The sequence below is a fragment of the Notolepis coatsorum genome (genome assembly GCF_963971535.1).
Source record: "Notolepis coatsorum genome assembly, chromosome: 7".
Classification (NCBI taxonomy): Eukaryota; Metazoa; Chordata; class Actinopteri; order Aulopiformes; family Paralepididae; genus Notolepis; species Notolepis coatsorum.
In genome coordinates, this window is record NC_140171.1 from 7,147,961 (window position 1) to 7,170,484 (window position 22,524).

A 22,524-nucleotide genomic window follows, 5' to 3' on the forward strand; every position below is an offset into this window, starting at 1 on the left:
CTATAGTCTACCCATTATACTCCGTATGATAGCATGTGCTGTATATACAGCATATATACATTTATATTTACAGCACATATATCTGTCTGAATATACTTCCATATAATCCTTTATATACCTACTTATACACCTGCATATAACCCATATAATGCTGTATGATAGCATGTACAATAATGCTGTATATACCGTATATATTTTATTTATTCTTACTATATATATATATATCCATCTGTCTGTACCTGCATATAATCCTTTTACACATCTGTAGATATATATATATATATATCTGTACATATCCCTTACCTACTCTTACTAGTTGTTGGCAGTATGACTATACTGCCTTTATACCTGTATCTGTGCATATTAATATTACAACTCTGTACATATACATCTGATTAGCACTACACCCAGTAGTACTAATGTATATATATACTTTATACCCAGTTTAATCACCTGTATACATTGTATATTAGTGTTGCACTTAAAAATGAGATATCGTTTTTGTTTTTTAATGACCTCTTCTATCTTGACGTTATCATTTGCCGATGAAACCCAGCTGACCTCATTCTCGCCGAGTGTCTCAATACATAAATAAATAAATCATTCCTAAAGATATTACCTTGTCCTAACTCAACCCCCTCCAATGTAAATGTCCTAACCCAATAATACACGAGACCCTCTTCTTGGGACCAAGTAAGGTTTCGTCGATAATCCAATGTACAGTTACCCCCCCCCCCCCCCCCCCCCACCCCACCTACCCAACCCCCCCCACCCCACCTCATCCAATGTACAGTTTCTTCGTCAAATGTATATACTCTCTTTTTTAAACTCTTTATGTATCACAAACAGTACTGTATTTGTAAATCTGGTGTGTCATAAATGTATAGAAGTAGCACAGTACTGTTTATCTGTATGTCATGTATGTCATGATGAATTGAAAATGGGGGTCCCTGATGTAAACAAGACGAAAGTCTTTCTCCGGTCTGCATCCCTGTGTCTGTGTGTATTGAGCCGTACTGTATTTTGTACCCATTCTGCAATCTGTTAATAAAATTAGCAATCAATCAATCAATCAAACCTAAAGATATTACCTACCCGTGTGTCAATCACGCGTCAGCCCCGTCTCTCATTGGTTCCCCCGGGCCCCGTGCGCGTCCAACGGGGGGCGCCGTGGGGGCGGAACCAGGCGCTCAGGTTGGTGGAGTCTCGGCTCCGAGGAGTTCATTGGATCTATTGTGATCCAGCGACGGCACCGCGCCCTTCCTCCCGGGGCGCAGACACTCACTGAGCGGCGGCGCAGGTACCGTGCTGCAACCACAGGAGGAGAGACCGAGACCGAGAGTGGAATAAGAATAAGAAAAGAACCCTACAAGTTTGTGGACGGGGACGAAAAAAAATATCTGGAATGGAATTCCAATAGGAGCGAAGAAGGAAACAAGTAAGCGCACGTTTTCTCTCTTTCCTTTTCTCCACTTTTCTCGTTGTTTTGTGGGCGTTGAGACGCGCCAGCGGCCGCCCTACCTATACTGTAGGTGAGCTGCATACTGTAGGTGCGACTGTACAGATATAGGCGAGGCCTCGCATATTATTATTATCAGTGTAGCCTACTTTGATACAACTAGTTTTTAAAGAAGAAATAAATCACATCGTCTGTCCTCCTCAGGTTTGTCAGATGCTTTTGTTGTTGTATGTAGACTCTCTGTGTTCAACACGCGAGGCTCCTCTCTCTCTCTTGGCTCCTCTCTACCCGGAATGTGAGAGACGACAGGCGGGTTGGAGCACAGAGTCGCAGCCCTGCCTTTCTGCTCTGGTTGTGCTGCCGGCTCGTATAGTGGCATCATGCCCCCCTCCGTCCTCAACCACCACCACGCCGTGGCATCTGATCTGCGGTCAAGTTTTCAAGTTTCAAGTTTTATTTTGTCACATAGATATACTGTACATTACAGTGAAATGCTTGGTTCTCTCTATCTTCCCTATGTGAGCCCCCTGAGATTGTGCTTCATATACAGTAAAAAAAAGAATAAAGGCCAAACACTATACAAAATATACAATATACTGAAAGCTAAAGTACAACCTAAAGTACAAATGCAAGCTTTTTAAAATGCAAGGATTAGGTAGGGATGTCTTGCAAATCTTTTTGTAATAAATAGATAAAAAAAAATATGGTGTAGTAGACGGTAGTGTTTAAAGAGTCTAAACTTTTCTAAAAGTGAGTGTTGATGACGGTTGAGGGAGCATGGAGTTCATTATAGCCTGAACGTGATTGATTGATTGATTGATTGAATCGGAATGGGTACAATACAGTACGGCTCAACACACACAACTGTTAAGGGGATGCAGACCAGAGAAAGACTTTCGTCTTGTTTACATCAGGGTCCCCCATTTTCAATTCATCATAACATATTATGACATACATGGGGCGGCTACGTGGCGCAGTGGGCAAGGCGCTCGCAACGAATGCTGGAGACTATAGGCTCGAACAGGATGCCTCCCTGTTCGAGCCCCGCTCTCCACATTGCTTTCAGTTTAGCTGGTCGTCCACAGTAATACACATTGGCCGTATTACGGGGAGGGAAACTGAAGGGTGGGGATCGGGCGTTGTGGACAGCGACTCCTACAGGTCGGTTGGTGCGCCTGCGCAGTGGAATCAAGAAGCGACGGGGGCGGGGCCCCTCCAAAGCCCAGACCCCCGACGCTGAAAGATCGAGCTGCGCAGGTGAAAAGATGCGACTGCTGTTACCTCGAGTACCGGAGGGGACTTGTGCTATGTATGACTTAGTCCACATTGCAGCCGGCTTGTGGGAGGCAAGAAACAGCGTTCAAAGACAGGGGAGGGTTGAATTGGATGATACGAAAATTGGGATGGGAGAAAAATAGAAAATGGGAGAAAAAGTGGATAAAAAAAACATATTATGACATACAGGCAGTACTGTTGCATCTAGACATTTATGACATACCAGATCTACAAATATACACTGAGTACTGTTTATGATGAGTACATGACGTCCAGAGACGTCAATGTTATGTGACGGCATGTGGCCCTGTGTTTTCCTACCAGTTGACCCCGTCTTGTGTCACCAATGCGGTTAAGCAGTCTCTCTACCAATGCATGACTCGTAAGTTGACGGGCCCTCTGCGCCCGCAGCACAATAATTAACACAGGGACCCTCCAGCTCGTGTTGTGTTGTGCGTGCGGACGTCCTCATCTGGCCCTTGTCCGTTCTTCTGCCTGCACCACCCCCCCCTGGGGCTCTCAGCTGTGCGGGCCGCGTGCATTATGTGCCTAAGGGCCTCCAGTTAGGTCAGGCCCCCCCCCCCCGCCCCCATACATGGAAAACAAAACGGAATTATGATATAAATCGAGTTTCTTCTACCCTGTAAACGGCACACAGCCCACAGGCTTATTTGAATTTGTTGCAAAAATAAACCCCCGGCGTCTTCACTTGAGGAGCCCGGCCCCCCGCTCCTCCTCGTCGTCACATGAATATTTGATATTTGGGGGGGGGGGGGGGGGGGTCATTGGAGCTCTTCAACCCCCCCGCCCCCATGCTGTGATTATTGCGAATTCTCAACCACAAAACATCATCTCCCGCTCAGTTTATTCTCAGCCAGCCACACCGGTTTGAGATCAGGGAAAACAGGGCCCCCCCCAAAACGGCTCATTGGGTGGCCCTTCAGTCTTGGATGTTTTACCCCCAAACTAAACACGGAGGAGTGTGTTGGAAGACAACACGGTGGTGCAGTAGTAGCAGCAACACGGTTTCCAGCCAGGTCGCGTCTCTTTTGTTTCTCGTACACATCTGCGTGTGTTTAGTTGAAGACAAACATCCTGTTTTTTTTCTCAACACATTTATTTAACCCGGGAAGGTTCCATTGAGATGAAAAGGAGCTCTCTTTTTTTCCCGAGGCAACAGCATAAATATAAAGAGAAAGATGGGAAAACGCAAAAAAACACATTTTAAAAGAAGATGAAACGAGCGTAAAGAGAATTTCACATTTAAAAAAAAATGCACGAATTGCATTTAAAAAAAAATTCTGTTTCATAATCAGAAAAAAATAAAAACATTGACATCCTCCTAGGGGATCTACCTCTAATTCTTTCGTCTTTGGATTTAAGAGCATCTATAAAAGATTATTTAGTTGAGTTTTTAAGTCATTCTGCAACATTATTCCAAGCCAGGGGTGCAGAATACATAAATGCCCCTTTTTTTCCCCAATTTCCATACAGGCATTTGGTACGGATGGCATTTCATTTCAAACCTTTATTTAAACTCGAAAGGCAACTGAGTTTTCCCTCATTTAGTCACGTCGAGTGTATACAGAGTTAAGTGGAAAAAGGCATGTAAAATCACACAATCATGACGATAAGACAACAAGGCGAGACAAAAGTAAGGATAACAATCCGTTATAAAACACGTACAACTGGGTTGACAAAGGTTGGAGATCAAGGTTTTTAAACTCTGCAACAGACGGGGGGGGGGGGAATCGCAAGCTTCCATGAGCTCGGCGCTTAAAAAGCGGCTCAGTTGACTTTAGATTAGAATAAGAATGATTTCAGTTCTAGTAGCGGGTTATTAGGCGGCCAGTGCTACATATAAAAAGATAGTGTGCTTCTTACAAACCTCCATCCCACGCAAAATAACTTTGTCAGCCTCCCTCCCTTATCTTGCCACTTCCTTGACTCTGTGAATAAGGGGTACACAACATGTGGTCGGTGCTGCAGCACAGGAAATAAAACCGATGATAACCTTATTAGGTAGTTCTCTGAACTCATTATTGCTGGTTCATCAACAAATAGCCCCCCCCCCCTCCCCCTAGGAGAGACGTGTCACATGGTGCGCCGCCGGCCGCGGAGCGCCGAGACAAAGTAAACACGGTGGTTTTTCACCGGGGGGGTGAATTACCCGCGTTTACGTCTGACGGCTTTCAAAACAACAAGTGGAGTCTCTCTCTCGCTGAGTATCTATCCACCCGTTTAGTTCTCAATGACAGTGGCAGCGTGAGCGGCTCTCGGTAAGCTAGGCCGGGATTTGCTAAAGCACACTACTGTGCGTGCGGCCGACGCATGTGAACGCAACGTTTGTTAAAGAAATACTAGAAAAGTATCGCGATACCCAGCCGTTAAAAAAAAAAAAGTCCAATACTGCATTTTTATTAGTACGGATACTTTTAGAATATCTTGGAGCTGCCCGTACCGGAGTCTGGGCCGCGGTTAAGACATGTGTGTTGCACTTCCTGCCATTGTTTCTGTCATCGTGGACGACGTGCTGTTTTTCTTAGGAACCACTTTGACGGTGGCTCAGGTGGTAGAGCGGTCGCCTGGTAACCTGAAGGTTCCATGTTTGATCCCGTGCTCCTCCTCCTGCCTGAGTGGGCAGCGCGTCCAAGTGTCCTAGAGCGAGACACGGAACCTTAACTGGCAAGGCTGGCACCTTGCATGGTCGCCCCCCGCCGTCGGCGTGTGTGAGAGTGAATGGGTGAATTATGTGAAGGCATGAGTTGTAAAGCGCTTTGAATAAAAGCTGTTCCATAAAGGCAGTCAATTTACCATATTTACCATCGTGACAAATTGTCACTTGGGTGTCTTATGGTGGCAGGAGAAAGGAAGTGTGTTTGCCTGCGTCTGTGTGACTAGTACATAATGGTTAGGTGAGTGGGCTAAGCGGCTCATTACTCCCAACACACCATGGCGGCTCTCCTCCACTAAAGATATTGTTAGTCGAAACGAATCATAATCATAGGACTTTATCATTTTATTGTTGATTTTAATTCCCATGTGCACTTATAATAAAAAAAAATATATATATGAGAAAACAGTATATTATAAGGTGCAGGTGATGGTCTACTCTACTCTGTACCCTAACTGGCATGATGTACGTCATACGTTATACCTTGTAGTCCGTGCAGGTTTGGTGGTAAGAGTCAGACACACTTTTAGTGGTCAGACATGAGACATCCCTAATGGAGTTCTGCACCCGTTAGTTCTCAGTCCGTGCCCACGGCCTGGCAGCCACTGGCATCGAGGATGGGCAGAGACAGGTGGTGCAGAGTCCGAGGGGGGGGGGGGGGGTGTAGGGTGTAGGGTGTAGGAGTCTGTGGCTGAACGTGCTCCTCGTCCAAAGGGGAAGAAAAACGAAGCTATTTGACTAACAAAGTCGTGGTCAACTAGGAGGACGGAGTGGACTGATGAGGGGGCAGCCGTGCAAAAGCTCCTCTTCAGTCAGTCAGTCGCACCGGAGACGCTCTCCACGCCTCCCAGCTGGTCCTGTCTGCTCTCGTGAGAGGGACTGTTTTTGTGTAAACAAACACACCGGCGCGGGCACTGCTGCTGACGACAAGTGTGTGTGTGCATACCACACAACACTACTACACACAACACTACACACTCGCATGTGTAAAGAGTGTTCAAAACACTCGCCAGAACAGAGAGATGAATTGCATGTATACAGTCTTGCAAGCCTGCATGCACACGCACATGCACACGCACACACACATGCACACACATGCACGCGCACACACACACACTTCCCTAAAGGCATGAGAATTCCCTTGTTTACATATGAGTAGCAACCGCCATTACCATTGTCAAGAATAGTTCATGTTTTTTTTTGTGTCATGCACGCTCATACACATATGCACACACACACACACACACACCATTGCTGAAGACACACGTGACCGTGGCATGAGCACATGTTATCTACATGAAAAGCTCAACACATATTGGAGGTTTCAAGTAACATTGCTGTTATGAGGGAGGGAGGGAGAGAGGGAGACAGAGACACGGGCGTGGCGCCTCTGGTAATGACTAGCTTGTATCCAAAACTGGTGTTTACTGATTCACCCAAGTCCCTTCACACACAAACACTCTAATCATGCATGTACTGTAAACACACACACACACACACACACACACACGTATGCATCCGCATATCTGCAGACAATCGGCATTGGGTCGAGAACGGAACAAAGCCCATCGGTATTCGGTACTAATGGTCTAATTCTCACTGCCAATATTTGTCCGCTTGTAGAATTTACAATGCCCCTGAGCCTCTCTCGCTCTCTCTCTACGTTCAATGATTTAACCCTTTCACTGCCACGCTACCAAATGGTTAACCCTTTCACTGCCACACGACAAAGTGTTAACCCTTTCACTACCACACGACAGAAGGTTAACCACCCTTTCACTACCACACTACAGACGGCAAGTCTGTAGTGTGGGTAGTGAAAGTCTGTAGTGTGGTAGTGAAAGGGTTAACCTTCTGTAGTGAAAGGGTTAAAGTAGCCACTATAAATACTAACTGGATAGTTGGTGATATATAAACATTTAATTTCATTATCTGAAATATTCTAAAATCATTAAGTTTGCTGCTATAAGCCATTATCCCTTTGTGTGTGTGTGTGTGCGCGTGTTTGTGTGGTGTGATAACAATGTTGAAAATTGAGAAGTTTAGACTTTAGTTTAGTTGTATAACAGAAATAATTTTTTGTTATAATGAAAGTACCCGAAAAAGGCACCGCCGGGTACCGATATCGATTCCCAGGTACCGGTATCGGTTCAAATGTGACCGGTACCCAACCCCACACACGTGTCTTAACAACCGTCGTCCGCGCTAACAATATGGGTCGAGGAAAATCTTATATCTGTATCCACCGCAAGAAACTATATCTATGCATCCCTCGGTGCAGACGTCCTGCTGTCGCCTGGCGTGAAGGACGTTCACATCGTTACACTTTCTGCCTCCAGCCTCACCCAGGAGGCCACTGATGCCAAGCAACGAACCAATCGGGGCATTTTATACAGCGCTTTTTTTTAGATTCTATTTTATAATTTTTTTTGATGGCCATCATTACTGCCAGGTTCAGAGGACAGACCAGGTGCAGTGTCCCTGTCTCCGTGACGGACACTCTTAACCTTTCCATATTTCCATCATGAGCCAGGAGCCCTACTCTTAAGTACCCATGTAGCCTGAAGAATGCTCATAGGCAGGGCGTTCCTAGCTTACTGCATACTGTAGGCCACCCTGGGTGAACTCCCTCTTTTTTCATCCACCAACACCCTTAAACTATCATCACATAATTTACACTGCATTGGACAAATCCTGTATCAAACACTAATACTTTTATTAAACAATTGCAATTGTTAGTTGTTATTTTGGTAGCATCTCAAATTGACTGATTTCATTTAACGAATTGCACTATAGAGGTGTGCTATTTTGATGAAATAGATACTCCCCCGCTCCCCTCTCCCCTCCCAGGCAGTCGCCTGCCTAGCTCACAGTCACAAACAGGACCTTCCCAGACAGTCGCCTGCCTAGCTCACAGTCACAAACAGGACCTTCCCAGACAGTCGCCTGCCTAGCTCACAGTCACAAACAGGACCTTCCCAGCCAGTCGCCTGCCTAGCTCACAGTCACAAACAGGACCTTCCAGACAGTCGCCTGCCTAGCTCACAGTCACAAACAGGACCTTCCCAGCCAGTCGCCTGCCTAGCTCACAGTCACAAACAGGACCTTCCCAGCCAGTCGCCTGCCTAGCTCACAGTCACAAACATGACCTTCCCAGCCAGTTGCCTGCCTAGCTCACAGTCACAAACAGGACCTTCCCAGACAGTCGCCTGCCTAGCTCACAGTCACAAACAGGACCTTCCCAGCCAGTCGCCTGCCTAGCTCACAGTCACAAACAGGACCTTCCCAGCCAGTCGCCTGCCTAGCTCACAGTCACAAACATGACCTTCCCAGCCAGTTGCCTGCCTAGCTCACAGTCACAAACAGGACCTTCCCAGCCAGTCGCCTGCCTAGCTCACAGTCACAAACAGGACCTTCCAGACAGTCGCCTGCCTAGCTCACAGTCACAAACAGGACCTTCCCAGACAGTCGCCTGCCTAGCTCACAGTCACAAACAGGACCTTCCCAGCCAGTTTCCTGACTAGCTCACAGTCACAAACAGGACCTTCCCAGCCAGTCGCCTGCCTAGCTCACAGTCACAAACAGGACCTTCCCAGCCAGTCGCCTGCCTAGCTCACAGTCACAAACAGGGCGGCCACTCCGACAAGGTTAATTGGCCTGATGTGACGTGCAATGAGCCATTAAAAAAAAACGATGGTGCAAATGTCACCATTCAGGAGCGACTGCCCATGTTGTCTATGCCTAAGTCTGCCACTGCCTATAGGGAGTGGTTTAATTAATTGATTGTATTAATTTGACAACTCTTCTAACTGGCTGTCTCGCTGAGTAGGGTAAAACTGCAGTGCCGCAGCCCCATACATAGGAGGGGCCTGTACTGTGCGCTGGGGGCCTGTACTGTGCGCTGGGGGCCTGTACTGTGCGGTGCACTACTGCGCGGTGCACTACTGCGCATGCGAGAAACAAAGTAACATATAATATAGGACACTAGAAACATAAAGTAACATACGGAACATAAAGTAACATACGGAAAATAGGACCTAATGTCCAAAAATATTTTTGTCTTAAACTGAATATCAATTGGATTAGGAGTAACCAAATAAAGCATTCAATGCAACCAATTGTCTATAGACTCGAATTGTTTATCTTAAACTGAATATCAATTGGATTACCAGCCCTGACTGTTACTCTAAGCTTAACCTCTTCTGGATGAGGGTCTAAACTTAACCCTTAGACTAGATTAGAATTACTTTACTTTGTTTCTCGCACGCGCAGTAGTGCACCGCACAGTACAGGCCCCCAACACACAGTACAGGCCCCCAACGCGCAGTACAGGCCCCCAACGCACAGTACAGGCCCCCAACACACAGTACAGGCCCCCAACGCGCAGTACAGGCCCCCAACGCACAGTACAGGCCCCCAACGCACAGTACAGGCCCCCAACGCACAGTACAGGCCCCTCCTATGTATGGGCCTGCGGCACTGCAGTTTTATGCTATTGGTCTCGCCGGCCATGTGGAGTTCTGTAAAGCTGAGCCTCTTGTGGCTCCAAAGAGCCCGCTTGTATTCCTGCCTGACGGTGTGAATAGTCATAGAGCCATTTTTTATGTGCTGAAGAGCCATTTCTTTTAAAATTATTTCTTTAAAAACTTAAATGGACCTTCTAGGATCATATTTTTGCCTCATGAAACTGGAGACCTGGGCCGATAAGCGAGTGTAAGCTTGGTTTTGTCTCGGTACGCTGATGGTGTAGCCTACATTGAACACCTAACACACAGGATACAGGTGGCGTCGTTATGTCAGAACAATACATTCTCAAAAAGGATGTGGCGCCTTTCACCACATGTCGTCTATAGAGGACCGTCTGCTTTCCAGCTCACATTCGTGCACCTGCATGCTTTTTTGTTTGTTTTTGTCATGTCTAATGCTACGGGTTTTGTTGACACAAATGTCGAGGTAAAGGAGTGTATGGTTTGTCTCTGTACATTGAATATAGGGTGTGTGTGTGTGTTGGGTTCTGGGCCATTTTCAGGAAATCTCCACATGTTTGGCTATTGATACCAAATCAACATATAAAAACCATTCATCCGGGTTATTCTAGGCCTTGAGGTGCTCTTTCAGAATCTTGTTTTTTATATACTGAATAATTCACTCACTAATTTTATACAGTAGTGGTCTGCCTAATGTTTTGCTTTGCACAGAGAGTATGTGGTTAATGTGCACCCTCTGACATCATAATAAAATACAGCATAATGATTTATACCAGAGTATGAACAGGGGTTCTCAAACAGTTTTTATACCACAACCCCATTTTTTATTGAATTTTTTTGGCGACACCACACTTAACACTTTCGGGGCCATTCACGTATATACATTATTGGTCGCCAACGGTTAATGGCCAAAAACCTATACGTTATTTGATCGTTTTCCCTTTTATTTTATTTTAATATCCTATTCAATGTCAGGGACCTGTATGTTGCCGTTAACACATCGAGAGCCACGCCCATTGACCAAATTAGGCCGTTCCGTGCCAGCGCTTTAGTCAATGGGAGGACGGGGAAATTTGCGAACGCTTAAACTATATCTTAAATTATGGCTATGGGTCTAATACACCCGTCGCTTATCAATGACTTGCTTGCAGTCAACATGTACGAAACTGATTGTTTTTTCATTGGTACATTTCCGTTTTATACCGTTTTGAATGCAAGTATAGTTTTGGAGATTTCTAGTAATTCCAGAGAAATCCGCGATAATAGCTCTTTAGTGGAATACACAAAACACGTTGTAATTTTTCGGCTGATTTATGAATAGTTTTCAAATAAACACTAGATTATCGATAGTATATGTGTACTTATGCACGCTAGAGAAGCGGGCTGAAAATCGATTATCCATGACTTGGTCAGCGCTAACGTTACACACACACACACACTCCGATGGCGGAGAAAAAAACATCTGATTAACCCAATACTGGTAAAATAGAGTTAACCCGACTAATCTCGTGGTTGGCCCTGAATTAGTTAAAAGGCATAGCTAGATGAAGAAATCGAATGGCCCCGAATGTGTTAATGTATCTCGTAATTTCAACGTGGAATTAAGGAATATCAAAATAAAAGCACACGTTGTTGAACTTGATCATGCATATTTATTAGAACATGTAATTACAGCACTATGTTATCAATACACATTTATAAAACGAGGCATATTTAGCCAAAATATGTTGCCGGAACATAAAAAAAAAAAATTATAGATCTTTTCTTTTTTACTTGCCAATGCGCCCCACTGTCACCTACCCACGACCCCACTTTGGGTCGCGACCCATAGTTTGAGAATCGCTGAGGTGTTAAAACCTATACCACCCAACGCTGGTGTCCTACAATAAGGTCAGGATGACCATAAAACCCCTGAGGTTTATTTCCTTTGTTGTCCTAAAGGGGTGGGGGGGGGGGGGGGGGGGGCAGCAGGACATGCATCTACACATAAAAGAATGGCATTTAGTACAACAAGCCCACTGTGTATATACATACAAATACTCACGACAGAAGGTTAGCCCTTTACTATCACACAACCGACGGCGATCCTCCATCATTAGCATCATTAGCTCCGCAAATGCGGAGCTAATGATGCTAATGATGGAGCATCGCCGTCGGTTGTGTGATAGTAAAGGGCTAACCTTCTGTATTGTCACAGTGAAAGGGTTAAATTCCTTTATTCTTTTTTTTATCGGCATGGTAGCCTCGACTTATCAAAAACATTCCCAGAGCCGTAGGACGTGTCTTCGTCCACTTTCCGGGTTCCTGTTTGCAGTTACGTTGCATCAGTTTGAGGCCTCATGGCTGGTTCTGGCCCAGACAGATGGGAGGAGGCTGTGCACTGTGCTGACAGCCCGCTATTTAGCTCTGTTGTTCCCCAGAAATGGACCTCCTCCACCACCACCTCGTAACACTTTGAGTACCACTGTTTCAGGTTGTGAGGCAAATGTAACGAAATACTTTCCCCAGGGTGTAATAATAATAAGTAACATAATGTGTTTTTTTTTTTTAAGATTTCTTTTTTGTAGGGATGTTCGATATTAGCTTTTTTTTTTTTTGATATCCGATATACCGATATTGTCCAACTCTTAATTTCCGATACCGATAATCAACCGATACCGATATATGCAGGGCCCCCCCCCCCCCAAAAAACGGAATAATTTCAGGTAATTAACATTACATATCTCTTGTCGTGGAATTAACACAACATTATGCATTCTTTTGACTATAAATAAAATAAGAATTAGTTCTTACTTGCTTGCCTGGGTAAATAAAGGTAAAATAAATGTAAAAAGAAAAAAAAAATAATAAAAAATTTGAAAACCGATATTTTCCGATATTACATTTTAATGCCAATATCGGCCGATAATATCAGTAGGCCGATAATATCGGACATCCCTAGTTTTTTGGCATTTTATTGCTTTATTTCGGATAGGCCCGGCAGAGAGGAAAGTTGCGAGGAGATATTGGGGGGGGGGGGGGGGGGGAGACATGCAGTGAAGGGTCCGGGAGTCGAACCCGGGACGGCTGGTGCCGCGCGGGTCCTTGTTTGAGTAATAAATAACCACGACACTGGTGATGAGTGGTGGTGCAATAATGACACAAATCTCTTTAGAACCAAATCGTAATCCTATTTAGTTTGACACCTCTGGCATGGTGGTACATGTCTGTTTATTGCCTTCTCCTCCAGTCAGACACATTCTCTCTGGACAGATTCTTTCTGAATCGCATAGCAGCAGCAGCAAGACACTTAACTAAATTTATGGGACTGTTTCACTGAGGGGATACTGTTGCTGTGTCTAACCAGTTGGTGTCTTAACCATTTAGCAGCGAATCTTACACTGAAACGATAGTGTTGCTGTATCTGACCACTTAGCAGTGTTTCTCACAGTGAAAACCTCGCGGAAGTACAATTTTAAATTACATTTACATGTAGTCATTTAGCTGACGCTTTTATCCAAAGCGACTTACAAGTTCTGTACGACAAGTCATCAGGAAGGGTACAACTCTATCAGCTGAGTAACAATGACGTTCATCAAAGTGTTGCGTGTTACAGTGTAGGTTAGTTTATTAGGACAAGTGCATGACAGTAAGGTTAGTTAGGGTTAGATTCCTTTAATAATTTTTTTTAAATTTCAGATAATGGTTGAAGTGCGTCTTTAGTCGACGGTGAAAGATTGGACGGGTTTCGGCTGTCCTAACTGGGGTGGGTAGTTCATTCCACCATTGTGGGGCAAGGACTGAGAATAGGCGACTTCTCTTTGATGACCCTCCCGGAGCTCGGATAGGAGTAGGTCTGAGGCGGCCAGAAGATGCATAGCGTAGGGGTCTTGAGGGTGTGTAGTTAGAGACTAGGGATGCACCGAATGGGAAATTCTTGGCCGAAACCGATACCGAAAATAGAAAACAGTTGGCCGAAAACCGAAAGGCCGAAAATGATTCATAGAATAGAATTTTTTTTACCAATGTTGTGGAACATTATGATTATGGAAAAATATATGATTATGGCAAAACTTAACTTAAATAATAAATAATCGCTATTATGGGTCCATAAAACATTTATTCAGCACTTCTGAATGCATACAGTACATTAATTCCATCTTTTCTCTGGCTGCCGCAGCGGACATCTGTGCTCTACTGAGCGCACCTTTCTAGTCCCCCGATGAATGTGCTCTCTTGACTTTGGCACAGTAGACGCGCGACAGACAGACAGCATCAATGTGAGAAACACAACCCCCCCCCCTCTCGCTCTGAATAATATGCATATTAGATCACTCAGTGATTAACCGCGACGGGCATATAGTAAATAAGGATATAAAAGCATGTTAAAGACGCATTTATTGGACGCGTTGCGCGCAGAGTTTACATAGAAACAGCGCGATTCCCGACAGCGCGACATCATCACAACAACACGCGTTAGGTTACAGGTTGTTTCTGTTTCGGTGATATATTTTCGGTGAAAAAAACTCTTTCGGCCGAAAGCCGAAAGGCCATTTTTTGCCATTTTCGGCCGAAAACTTTCGGTGGCCGAAATTTCGGTGCATCCCTATTAGAGACCATTGACCGGAGGTAGGCGGGAGCGGTTACCTTGGCTGCACGGTATGCCAGGTCGAGGGCCGTGAAGCGGACATTTTGTGTGGTTTCCTGCATGCAGCCCCGCAGAAGGTCATCTTTTAAATCTAGTGTTTACCAGAGGTGTGATTATCATTTTCAGGAAATTAAAAAGTCATTCAATAAACAGTGGCTAGTCGACGACCCATATGACAATGGCTTTTACTGTAGTATTCCTGTGTTTGTTTTACATACTGTACACACACCAATTATAAATACTAATTAGAAACCGCATTTCTATGGTAAAACCACCAGAATAGCCCGCTATAGTGTTTTCATTTGACATTTTTGTAACATTTCATTGCAGAAATACTATGATGAATCACTACAGTATTTATGTGGTAAATCTCTACAAAGTGTAAGAAAAAACACTAAGTTTTACTATAATACATTTTCGTATGGGCACTAAGACCAAACTGACTGAGAAGGGGTCATCCTTGCTCGCAATGAGTACTTTTCAGATATTATTTTGTCATTTTGGGGAATGTATTTGTATTGTATGCAATATCTCTAGAGAACAGCATTCATTTTGTTTTATTTGCATTAAGTACCAGTTTAAGATTAATATGTGCATCTTGCAAAGCATTAGAGAAGCTATACAATAGATAATAGTGCCATCTGCATAAAGATGAACTTGACAGCCGCTCAAAGTAGGGATGGGTCGATTTAAAAAAATATATTTATAATTATAAAATGAAAGGAATGCACCTGATTGGATAAATACACAGCTAGTTGAGAGGTTCCTTTTTCTCTGCTCCCATTTTCAGAAAGAAAATGGCCTTGCTTGCTTTATGGCAACCTCTTTTTTTTCAGCCTAATGTTCAATCTAAAATATGCTTCTCAGTCTGACAGCATTTTACGTGAGAAACATAGCAGGATCTTGATTCATATTTGATTTGCAATGCCTAGTTTGACAGTTTGATCTGAACTTTGTTCTATGGTACAGTGTACCATAATTACAATAATTATCGTACCCTATGTAGGCACGCCATTGTTTTGGTCTGACATGCTGGTGCTTTAGCACATTTTAATATAAATGGTAAATAAGACATGACCCAGGATTGGTCCCTGCGGGACACCTTTTGTAATGGGCAAGAACTCGGACTTGGCGTTCCTCATTTTCACACACTGACATTTTCAGACAAATAGCTCTAAAACCAACTGCAAGCACTTGCTTCGAAGCCAACGCTGAAGTCTTTGTAAAAGAAGAGAATGGTCAACTCTATCCAATGCGTTTGACAGCATTAGGGCAGCAGCACAATGTTTTCTTTCGTCTAGAGCAGATACTATTTATCATTAACAACTACAGTAGTGGCCGGGATTGTGCTACATTTCGCTCTAAAATCTGAGACAAATACTTTTGAGTTAGTTATTTACAGGATTCCAGCATTTCTGCTAGGCAGGATAGCTTGGAGATTGGTTGATAATGATTTCAGATTTCTTATTCGTCACATCATCCATACCGTGGTTCAGCATAAAGGAGTGAAATTCTTGGCTCCTCTGCCTTGTAGCAGTGACGTCGGTAAAATAGGACCCAAAAAAAAGCAATAGAAATAGCATAAACAATGATAAAATAGCTCTAATTGACTATACTAATCACGGTGTGTGGATGTAGTGTGTGTGTGTGAAGTGGTGGCAGGAACAATGATGAAACTGCTCTAGACTATAACCTAACAAGCACAGCAGCATGGGTGTAGTACTAGTAGCGTGTGCGTGTACAAAGCAGCATGGGTGTAGTACTAGTAGCGTGTGTGTGTACAAAGCAGCATGGGTGTAGTACTAGTAGCGTGTGCGTGTACAAAGCAGCATGGGTGTAGTACTAGTAGCGTGTGCGTGTACAAAGCAGCATGGGTGTAGTACTAGTAGCGTGTGCATGTACAAAGCAGCATGGGTGTAGTACTAGTAGCGTGTGTGTGTGTACAAAGCAGCATGGGTGTAGTACTAGTAGCGTGTGCATGTACAAAGCAGCATGGGTGTAGTACTAGTAGCGTGTGTGTGTGTACAAAGCAGCATGGGTGTAGTACTAGTAGCGTGTGTGTGTGTGTACAAAGCAGCATGGGTGTAGTAGTAGTAGCGTGTGTGTGTGTACAAAGCAGCATGGGTGTAGTACTAGTAGCGTGTGTGTGTGTACAAAGCAGCATGGGTGTAGTACTAGTAGCGTGTGTGTGTGTACAAAGCAGCATGGGTGTAGTACTAGTAGCGTGTGTGTGTGTACAAAGCAGCATGGGTGTAGTAGTAGCGTGTGTGTGTACAAAGCAGCATGGGTGTAGTAGTAGCGTGTGTGTGTACAAAGCAGCATGGGTGTAGTAGTAGCGTGTGTGTGTGTACAAAGCAGCATGGGTGTAGTAGCGTGTGTGTGTGTACAAAGCAGCATGGGTGTAGTACTAGTAGCGTGTGTGTGTGTACAAAGCAGCATGGGTGTAGTAGTAGCGTGTGTGTGTGTGTGTGTACAAAGCAGCATGGGTGTAGTACTAGTAGCGTGTGTGTGTGTACAAAGCAGCATGGGTGTAGTACTAGTAGTGTGTGTGTGTGTACAAAGCAGCATGGGTGTAGTAGTAGCGTGTGTGTGTGTGTGTGTACAAAGCAGCATGGGTGTAGTAGTAGCGTGTGTGTGTGTGTGTGTGTGTACAAAGCAGCATGGGTGTAGTAGTAGTAGCGTGTGTGTGTGTGTACAAAGCAGCATGGGTGTAGTACTAGTAGCGTGTGTGTGTGTGTGTGTGTACAAAGCAGCATGGGTGTAGTACTAGTAGCGTGTGTGTGTGTACAAAGCAGCATGGGTGTAGTACTAGTAGCGTGTGTGTGTGTACAAAGCAGCATGGGTGTAGTACTAGTAGCGTGTGTGTGTACAAAGCAGCATGGGTGTAGTACTAGTAGCGTGTGTGTGTGTACAAAGCAGCATGGGTGTAGTACTAGTAGCGTGTGTGTGTGTGTACAAAGCAGCAGCGGAAGCGACGATGCAAATGGAACCAAATTACAATACAGCAATTACAGTCCGGATGCACCAGCAGTGTGTGCCAAGTGGCAGGAGAAACGACGATTAAAGTAGCACCAAGTTATAATATAATGACCGCAGTACGGCGGGTGTAGTGTGTGGTGTGCCAAGTGTCGGCAGAGAAACGTGATTGTCTAGCACTAAATCATAGTGTTGTGACACAGTACAGTGAGGGAGCAGTGGGCAGGTGTTTGTTCAGGAGCCTTACTGCCTGGGGGGGGGGGGGGGGGGGGAGGGGGGGACTGTCCATCCATCTCCACCTTTTTATGTAACCGAATCACATGAGCCATTTTTCCAGACGCTAGGAGGTCTGTTGACAAAGGAGGATTAAACATAGGTGTTATTTGCTCTGTGATTAATGGAGCAGCTATAGCCCTGAGGGGGGGAAAGGGATCCGGTTTATCTCCTTTTTAAAGGCTAACAAGGAAAAGGGAAAAACATGCACATGATCATCATGACTATATTGGATTAGATTAGAATAGATTCAAATTAGGGATGCTCGATATTGGCTTTTTTACCGATACCGATATTGTCCAACTCTTAATTTCCGATACCGATATCAACCGATATCACATTTTAATGCCGATATCGGCCGATAATATCGGTAGGCCGATAATATCGGACATCATTTCTATAGAAATGTAAAAAGATTTTTCTTTTTTTCTTTTTGAAACCCGATACAGATATTTTCCGATATCACATTTGAATGCCGATATCGGCCAATAATATCGGTAGGCCGATAATATCGGACATCCCTAATTCAAATGTATTGTCATTATACAGCACAAACTACAGTACAACGAAAAGAGGTTTGGCAGGAGTGCAAATGTAGCGGTAAAGTGCAACAGCAATATACAATGTGGTTAAACTGGTTACAAAATATACAAATTAGTACTACGTACTGAGTGTAGTCGTGCTAATCGGATGTATTGTACACTAGAGTTGTATTATATAAATATAGAGACAGTATGACTACTACTGGCCAGCAGCGTAACTTAGTAAGAGTAGGACATGTACAGATATAGATAATATAGTGAAGGACTATGTACAGGTAAGTACAGACAGGTGAGGATAGGTATATATGCTGTGGGAATAAATATATATATGTATATGGTGTATATACAGCATTATAGTACATGCTATCAGCCGAAACCCGTCCAATCTTTCACCCGTCGACTAAAGACGCACTTCTTCAACCATTATCTGAAATAAAAAAAATCTAACCCTAAGTAACTAACCTTACTGTCATGCACTTGTCCTAATAAACTAACCTACACTGTAACACGCAACACTTTGATGAACATTGTTACTCAGCTGATAGAGTTGTGCCCTTCTTGATGACTTGTCGTACAGAACTTGTAAGTCGCTTTGGATAAAAGCGTTTCAGCTAAATGACTAAATGTAAAATGTATCATACGGAGCTAAGGGTTGTGTGCAGGTGTTCAAGCTAGTGTATATATAGAGGGGTGACTAAGAGGAGGCCCTGCCTGGATGATGGTGCATGACCAGCATCGGCAACGTGTTTATTAAAGGCTGGGCAGGTCTCTCTGTTCAAATATTACGCAATCATTACACTTGACAGTGACGCATGTAGGTAAATAAATAGTCAGTTTTGTTTTCGTTCTAATTCACTGCCTTCCAACATGTCGTAGGGTCGGAATAAGAGCTAGCGGTTTAAGTTGAGTGGGTCAACTTGAGTTTAACATTTGCTAAAAGAACACGGCAACATTTTGGGAAAGCTATCTGGCTGCACGTTAGCCTAGCTTAGCACAATGAACGGAAGCGGACATGGCCGGTTAGCCTAGGCATTGTCCAACTGACACCTCTCCCCCGAAGGCTAACCACCCGGCCATGTCCGCTTCCATTCATTGTGCTAAGCTAGGCTAACGTGCAGCCAGATAGCTTTCTACTGGGCGCACAGAGAGGAAACTGGTATCTATCTATCTCGTCTCTTTCTGGAGAAGACGCTAAGCTAATTTGTGTTCCTTTTAATGAATAGAAGAAATGTCTTTAGGGAGAAGAATCCAGTACCGTTTCAACATCAGGGAGTTCAGATGTATAGTAGACGTCGCTGTGGAAAAGGTCAATTAAAAAGGCTTGGTCACTAAGGTTTCCTACATTCTTCTTTTCTGGAGCCTTTTTGTATCAGTTAGGTAGACTTTAGAGTTATTTTTCAGATTTTTTTTGTATTAATCAAGAGATCACGATAACGGTCTATTCACCATCTGAATACCGAGAGAGTAAATCTGCTAATCTTATCAATAGAGCTAGCGTCAGCAGGAGGAACCATATAGGCCCTAATCACATTGACTGACGTATTGGGCCCGAATAGAGCTGATCTTCGATTTTTTTTTTTTGAATTCGAAGCTTCGGGGCCGAGATTCGATTTTAATTCGAAGCTTCGAGATAAAAAATTTATATAAAAAAGAAATTATATACAAAAAAAAAAAAAATTTGTTCAACTTTGTCAGTGCTGTAAAGTTTAAACCTTTTTAAATCTTGACAAACGAAACACTTTGCTTTCATGAAATATTGTAAGCCGTCATTTGAGGCTTTATAAAAGCAGCACAATGAACACAAATCTGTCAGTGCCGAGTCCGACCTCATCTTAAATAACTAACGGCATTGCTTGTTGTAGTTAACAAAGAGAGGCAGAGTTGATTTAGCACAACAAACAAAAAAAAATACATATATTTTTTAATATATATTCGAATTTTATTTTCATATTTGAATCCCATGCCCATCGAACAAAGCTTTGAAGTATTTAAGACAGCCCTAGGCCCGAGTCAACCTTCCACACAAGAAACTCTTAAGCATCTCGGGACAGTAATAGCATTCATGACCGTGACGGTGAGGGGGGGGGGAATTAATTTTACATAATTAATCTCTCCACCTTCCCTTCCAATTCAAAGCTATATAGGTCTTCTTCAGCCAAAACTCAAACTCTGTCTGGGACTGCATGAGGGACCAGCATTTTAAAATGATCCAGGTTTTGGTGCTGAAGCAGACTTTTTTTTAGTCGATCAACGCCAGATCTTTTCCTTTCTTTAGAAGTATGTGGATCAGATGGCAAAAACATGGAAGTCGTAACAGAAGTTGGGAGGATTTCTGTTGAATATTGGTGTCTTCTTATCCTGGCTGATGGAGAATGCGCTGCTATGTGCGGCTGGTGTTCAGATTAATTGGCGTTTTGTTCGTGTATGGTGACCGAGGTAAATGTGATCAGATCATGTACATTGTACGGTGATGTGGATTTCAGGTCAGATCTTCCAGCTTTACGCTGTAGCAGATCCTGAACTGTAGCAGATCCTGAACTGTAGCAGATCCTGAACTGTAGCAGATCCTGAACTGTAGCAGATCCTGAACTGTAGCAGATCCTGAACTGTAGCAGATCCTGAACTGTAGCAGATCCTGAATCTGTAGCAGATCCTGAATCTGTAGCAGATCCTGAACTGTAGCAGATCCTGAATCTGTAGCAGATCCTGAATCTGTAGCAGATCCTGAACTGTAGCAGATCCTGAATCTGTAGCAGATCCTGAACTGTAGCAGATCCTGAATCTGTAGCAGATCCTGAACTGTAGCAGATCCTGAATCTGTAGCAGATCCTGAATCTGTAGCAGATCCTGAATCTGTAGCAGATCCTGAACTGTAGCAGATCCTGAACTGTAGCAGATCCTGAATCTGTAGCAGATCCTGAATCTGTAGCAGATCCTGAACTGTAGCAGATCCTGAACTGTAGCAGATCCTGAACTGTAGCAGATCCTGAACTGTAGCAGATCCTGAACTGTAGCAGATCCTGAACTGTAGCAGATCCTGAACTGTAGCAGATCCTGAACTGTAGCAGATCCTGAATCTGTAGCAGATCCTGAATCTGTAGCAGATCCTGAACTGTAGCAGATCCTGAATCTGTAGCAGATCCTGAATCTGTAGCAGATCCTGAACTGTAGCAGATCCTGAATCTGTAGCAGATCCTGAACTGTAGCAGATCCTGAATCTGTAGCAGATCCTGAACTGTAGCAGATCCTGAATCTGTAGCAGATCCTGAATCTGTAGCAGATCCTGAATCTGTAGCAGATCCTGAACTGTAGCAGATCCTGAACTGTAGCAGATCCTGAATCTGTAGCAGATCCTGAATCTGTAGCAGATCCTGAACTGTAGCAGATCCTGAATCTGTAGCAGATCCTGAACTGTAGCAGATCCTGAACTGTAGCAGATCCTGAACTGTAGCAGATCCTGAATCTGTTTCTGGTTTTCAAGTGAGATGTGAAGTGAAACCATGGGTGATGGTGTCGGTCAAAATCAGAACATTCTCACAAAGGAGGAACATGTCCGAACGCTCCCTTTAATAAAGGGACGTGCCCATTCTCACCACCTGCCCTGGTGGTCTGACGGACTGAAACGTGTGCCTTCAGTTTTCTTTGGTGCACCGGAGTGCTGTTTTTAATAATGATAATAATAATTAGGGCTGTCAGTTTATCGCGTTAATTAGATTAATTAATTACACAGCAAATAATCACGTTATGAAAATTAACGCAAAATTAATAAAAAAATATATATATTGTACTTTTTTTTTTAAATCTCATTCATTCCATAAGAACGTAGAATACACATTTACAGATTTTTTTTTTTTTATGGTCCATTTGCATGTTCTTGGTATCTGATTCTAGGGACATCTATGGATCTCAGGGAATGTATTCCCAGTGTCAGAAATACTGTGTCTGTTACCAGGCTTGAGTCAATTGTAATGAACCAAATGAGAATATCAATTACATTTTTTTTTATCTGTGAATGACACCATGCTAAAATTGACCAGACCTGAAAAATCTAAGCAAATGAATAAATGGAAGATGATTAAACAGAAGGTTTTGTAGAATTCTGCCATCCGGACACATGCTATTTGAAATATGATTATAGAACATCAGGCCTAAAATGGTTATGCGATTAATTAGATTAATTAATTACAAACCCTGTAATTAATTAGATACTT

The 22,524-nt window shown here is 43.7% G+C and overlaps 1 protein-coding gene across 1 annotated transcript in view; it reads left to right on the plus strand.

Moving 5' to 3' along the window:
* The first annotated feature begins 1,239 nt into the window (after nt 1-1,239).
* LOC311232604 (lysophosphatidic acid receptor 2-like) overlaps nt 1,240-22,524 on the plus strand; it is a 52,689-nt gene continuing 31,404 nt past the window's right edge. The window contains exon 1 of the mRNA XM_084319464.1: nt 1,240-1,438. The gene's annotated coding sequence lies outside the window, so the exon portion shown is untranslated. The remainder of the gene's footprint in view (nt 1,439-22,524) is intronic.